Consider the following 6,140-nt stretch of genomic DNA (forward strand, 5'->3'; position numbering starts at 1 on the left):
AGACAGATTTTGAAATACAGTTAAGCACTGGAGCTGATATTGCAATTAAAGAGGACTGTGTAAAATTTCTAGCAATAACAACACAAGATACACTTCAGTGAGATATGCATGTTCACTCTCTGGCAAGAAAACTGGATAAAATATATTTGCAATGATATGCTTAACAAATACTGCAGAGATACACATGCACTCATGACCTTTTATCATGCGTTAGTCTCATTCAGGTTCTACGTAACAGAAGTATGGGGTGTCACAACACAAGGAAATTGTTACAGATGTATGTTGCAAAACTAGGAGACTTATGTGCCCATTTATTCCCTAAATCTGATATATTCGCCACTATAAATATTTATATCTTAAAATCAGTCATGCTGGTGGTAACACTTAAAAAAGCTTTGAACTCTGAACTGTGCAAGTATGATACTAGAAACAAGGATCAGTTTCATCTCATAAACCATGGAACTGCACTGTATCAGAGAAACACACTATACACAAGACTGAGGCTTGTCAACATGTTTCTGAGTGCAGACACATCTCTTCTCACTGCAAAATTTAAAGCCAATCTAAAAATAATTTAGATTTCCAACCAACACAACTCACTAGATGAGTATCTCACCCTTGCACAAAACAAAAAAGGAAGTACACAGCTTCATAAATGTATATTATTATTATTTAATGTAATCACTTAATATTCAGTTTTGTTTCCAGGCACTTTTTAAATAACTAATTTGCAATAAATCTTAATTGCAAAGCTGAGATATTTTCTACTTATGTATGTTTTGCAGTAACATTTGATCGAAATATCTAATGCAGGAAGTTATGCTTAATAATCCAATCAATTTAAGCAGGGGACATTTTTCTGATGGGAGAAATCACCTATGTGGTTCCACAAGGTTCATTCATAGGTCCACTGTTGTTTCTCATATATGTAAATAACCTTCTCTCTAATATACATCGAGCAAAATTAGTTTTTATGCGGATGACACTAGTAATGTAATCATAAAGAGAATGGCGTATCAAACATCATTTAGATGCCTAAGCTGTTATTTTTTTGGGCTACCAGTTTGGTGATATATTATCCCATCTTCAGACCCCCTGACTGGCAAGTAGTTGGATTCTCACCTTTGTTTCAGTCAGAATAGGAGCCAGGATTCAATGCTGGTAAACATAGATTTTTGAGACAGTGATCACTTCAAAAATCACCCATAGATGGGTGAAATTATTGTATTACTATAGGCCTCAGAGGACCGTTTTCATTGTCCATCTTAAGAAATCCATGAAGCCTGGGAGGTCTGCTGGCATTAATTTCTTTGCCACTAAGAAAATTGGCAGACATCATGGTGCTAGAGAAATATGAAGGCCTTTACTCAATGCTGCAAGGGAGCCATCATCCAGTTCCTGCTTGGAAGGATTAACAACAGTTCAGTGTGTCTTATTGGGTTCCAGATCTACATGTCTGCAAGTTTAGCAGTTATACTTGGAACAATGCTTGGATGTCATCTTGCAGAAATTTGTACGCTGTTGCACTGCCATGGCTACGTCTACCCACTCCCAATCGAATGGTGCCAAGCTTGATGCCACAAGTCAATGATATTCAAGTAGGTTTCTGGCATTAATGTCACATTCACACCTTGTCTGTCATACTCATTGTCTCACCACGGCATGGCTAATCTTCTTCAAAATTTTGTCCACTGCTAGAGTTCAAATGTGGTGCTTGATTGCAACAAACCAAGGACTTAGCTCCTTGTCCTAGTAGTGTTGTAAAAATGCTAAAGAACTCAGCAGATGTGATTTATTCTTCTGCAGTTTTTCTAACAGTCATACATTGCGCGTTATGTCTTCACCATAGCATGACTTACATATTTTTAATGAAAAATAGTTGTTATCCAGAACGTTTGCCATATAGTACTTTGCTCATTAATAAAATTAATAATTGAGGTATGGCACCATATTCTGTGGAAATGTCCACCAGACCAAACCACTTTTCAGGAAACAAAAAGCTGTTATAAGAATAACCATGATAATAACAGAGTGCGCAAACAACAGGAAACCATTTTTAAAGAACTAAAAAACTTAAACCTTCCCTGAATTTATATATTGGGTGCAGCTATGCATATCCAAAAAGAAAGTATACTAAGGAAAGTTAGTTAGTCAGTTAGATTTCTGTTCCATGGATCATTTGCACAATTAATTTTAATGAAGTGGAATGAGTAATTTTACATTCAAATTGCACATTAATTTGTAAGTATGGCTACATGTTGAACATTTATAAGTTCTTTGTATTAGATCCACAGGAGTGAGTTATTAATCCCTATCCACCATCTTTTACACATTACAATAGAGGAAATTCTTCTATGGAACAGGAGTTGTCAAGGAGAGACTTTTTCAGAGTGTTTTCAAATTTTACTTTGCTGTCTGTCAGACATTTCATACCACTGAGTAAGGTATCAAAAATTTGAGTTGCAGCATTGTGCACTGCTCTCTGTGCTAATTACAACCTTAAGGGGAGAATCTGGTTGAGACCAATGAAAAATTCAATTTTTGTATGTAATTTGTGTCTGTGAAGTATATATATTATGCCCACAAAAGGAGTTTTTGCTTGTGAAAGTATTTGAGAAGTGACAGCATGTACTATGCACCATCTGAAATATAGGCAGCTGTAGGTGCTCGATGAATTAGTAGGGTTATTACACCAATGATATGTGTGACTCAAGACAAGGAAATAATAAATAGGGTGGACACTTCAAACTTATTAAGTGTCCATAATGACAAGAATTTAAATTGGAAAAAACACATTGTGAAAATCATAAAGCAACTTAGTTCAGCCACTTTTGCACTTAGAATCATTGCAGATCTTGGGGAGAGACAAATCAATAAGTTCACACATTTTGAATATTTTCATTCAATAATGTCAAATTGCATAATGTCCTAGGGCAACTTATTTTTACAGAAATGGGTATAATGAATAATGCTTCACTGTATATTTATTCATTCATGAAGTTTGTTGTAAATAATCCACTGCAGTTCAAAAGGAACAATGATGCAGATTATTAGAATACCAGAAGGAAAAATGACGTTCATTACTCCACATTCTTTAGCACAAAAAGGGGAGCACAATTCTGCAACAAAAGTTCTTGATCACTTACCCAGTGATACAAAATGTGTGACAGACAGCAAAGAAAAATTTGAAAACAGGCAGAATATTTTATCCTTTACAGCTCCCTCCATTCTGTACAAGAATTTCTGTTACTGTAATGTGTAAAAGGTGGTGGGTAGGAGTTACAAACTCACATCTGTATATTTTTTTTCTTTTTGTTATACATTAATGTTCAGAATGTAACCACACGTACAAATTACTATTCAGTGTGAATATAAAATGATGTGTTCCACATCATTACTACCTATTTTTCAAAAAGATCCAACTAATTAACTAACTAACTAACTTAAACAGATGTCTACAAGATGATCATGGGTGAGCATTGCATATTATTCTTATAGCATGTTTTTGAGCAATGAAGATTTTCTTTCTTAAAGATGAGTTACCCCAGAACATTATCCCATATGACATTATTGAATAAAAATATGCAAAATGTGTCAACTTACTGTTCGCCTCTACCCAAGATTTACAATGATTCTAAGTGTAAATGTGGCTGACCTAATTTGTTTTAGAAATTCCTAAATGTGCTTTTTCCAGTTTACATTCTTATCAGTATGAACACCTAAGAAGCTTGAAGTTTCCACCCTATTTATTATTTCCTGCCTTGTGTTACCTTACCATTGGCATAGTACCTGTAGATGTGCAGAACTGAATATGTTGCATCTTTTTAAAATTGAGGGTGAGACCATTCACAGAAAACCATTCACTGACACTTTTGAGAACACTGTTTATCATTTCTTCTGTTGCTGTATGTAACCTTGGATTATGACAATATTAGTGTCATCCAAAAAAAGAACTGACTCTGCTTGTATGTTAGATGGAAAATTTACAAACATAATGAACAATAGCAGACTTACGGTTGAGCCTTAGGGATTCCATATGAGATTTCTCCCCAATCTGAATAAAGTCCCCTAACTACATTGGTTGAATTACTTAATACAACTTTCTGCATTCTTTTGGTCAGCTATGACATTATCCACTGGTTGGCTGTTGTATCAGTCACATCAGTTTATCTATGAGAATATTCTCATTTACACAATTAAATGCTTTATAGAGGTAACAGAAAATATCAACCAGTGTTATTTTGTTATTTAATGCCTGGTGAGTGAACATGTAAATGGCACTCTCAGTAGAGTAACTCTTCTGAAATCCAAACTGTGATATGTTGAGGATATTACTTTTATTCAGGAGAAATACTATTCTAGAGTACATCACCTTCTCAAAAATTTTGGAAAATGATTACCTTATTGTACACCAAGCAGATTGATGATGATGATGATGTTTGGTTTGTGGGGCGCTCAACTGCGTGGTTATCAGCGCCCGTACAATTATCCAATCTTTGCTCAGTCCAATTTCGCCACTTTCCTGGATGATGATGAAATGATGAGGACAACACAAACACCCAGTCATCTCGAGGCAGGTGAAAATCCCTGACCCCGCCGGGAATCGAACCCGGGACCAAGCAGATTGTAGCCCCTTCACATCTGCACTAATATAATAATAATAATAAAGATTTTATTGTCTTTAGGCCATTACAGCAATTGACAACGTCAAATGAAGATACAATTTATAATACAGAGTGATAAGGTATTGACTACTGATGTATTTTAGCTTATATTACAATAAATGTACAGTGGGTCATCTGTGGGATTACTGCATTTTACAGTTGAAGAATTCATTGATATCATAGAATGGGTGGGCAATAAACCATTCATGCAATCTTTCTTTGAATGTACCTTCAGGAAGATCCTGTATAGCATGTGGCAGCTTATTAAATAGTTTGTTCCCTGTGACTCCATAGCTATTTATTGATTTTGATAATCTGAGGTAAGGCATGTATATGTGTTTGATGCTTCTTGTGTTGTAACAATGTACATTATCTCTACTTTTCACATCTTGTAGGTTCTTCTTCATAAAGATTAAGACATTGTATATATAGAGGTTTATTACTGTCATAATTTGTTGTTTAGTAAATAAGGGTTTGCAGTGAGCCGTTTGTGAAGAATTTGTAATCATCCTAATGGCTTTCTTCTGCAGTAATAGGATGTCATGTATGTGACTACAGTTACCCCACAAGATAATGCCATAGGATAACATACTTTGGAAAAATGCAAAATAAGATGATCTGATGTATGTTTCAGGTAAACAATTTCTGAGTTGTCTTAATATATAAATTACTCTAGATAGATTACTACTAATATAGTTTACATGTTGACCCCAGGATAACTTTTCGTCTAAATAAACTCCCAGGAATTTAACAGAACTAGGGTCATCAGATAGTGGCTTGTCTCTTAGAGTGAAGATTATCTGCTGTGTTTTATTTTCATTTAGCAGGAAACCATTTGCTCTGAACCAATATGCTGCGCGACTGAGTGTATTTTCAGCACAGGTTTTAAGATCATTAAGATTGTTACTGCTATGAAGAAAAGTTGTATCATTTGCATACAATACAGTGGTGGATCTAATAAATGAGGGGAGGTCATTGATAATTATCAGCAACATGAAGGGGCCCAGTACAGATCCCTGAGGCACACCTACTTTAACATTTTCTATGTTTGACGTTTCCTTACCAACACAAACTACCTGTTTACGGTTGTTGCGATAAGCTTTTAATAGTCCTGTGGTCAACAAGATCCCCAGTTCTGTTTCCGACAGAATATATATGGGAACAGGCTGGACATCAAGTCCATCCCAGTCCTGACATACATGTTATCAAGGGCCACTTACAACAGTTGCAGGCCAGCAAGTCACAGGAGACAGTGAAATGGCTATATGACACAAATCAGTGCATTGGTACATGCATCCAAGTCAGAGGTGGTGCAACATTGCAATGATAAGTCAGCTCATTTTGCCAAGTTCTTTTTAAATTTGATTTGTCTTTTTTATCACTTAAATAATGTCAAATACCCTCTCAGCCTGTGAAATTTATTTTCATTTCCTCCTTCCATTCCGGGTACTTCACTTTCTTTGCCAGGCAATTTAT

This window comes from Schistocerca cancellata, chromosome 4 (genome assembly GCF_023864275.1).
Source record: "Schistocerca cancellata isolate TAMUIC-IGC-003103 chromosome 4, iqSchCanc2.1, whole genome shotgun sequence".
NCBI classification, from domain to species: domain Eukaryota; kingdom Metazoa; phylum Arthropoda; class Insecta; order Orthoptera; family Acrididae; genus Schistocerca; species Schistocerca cancellata.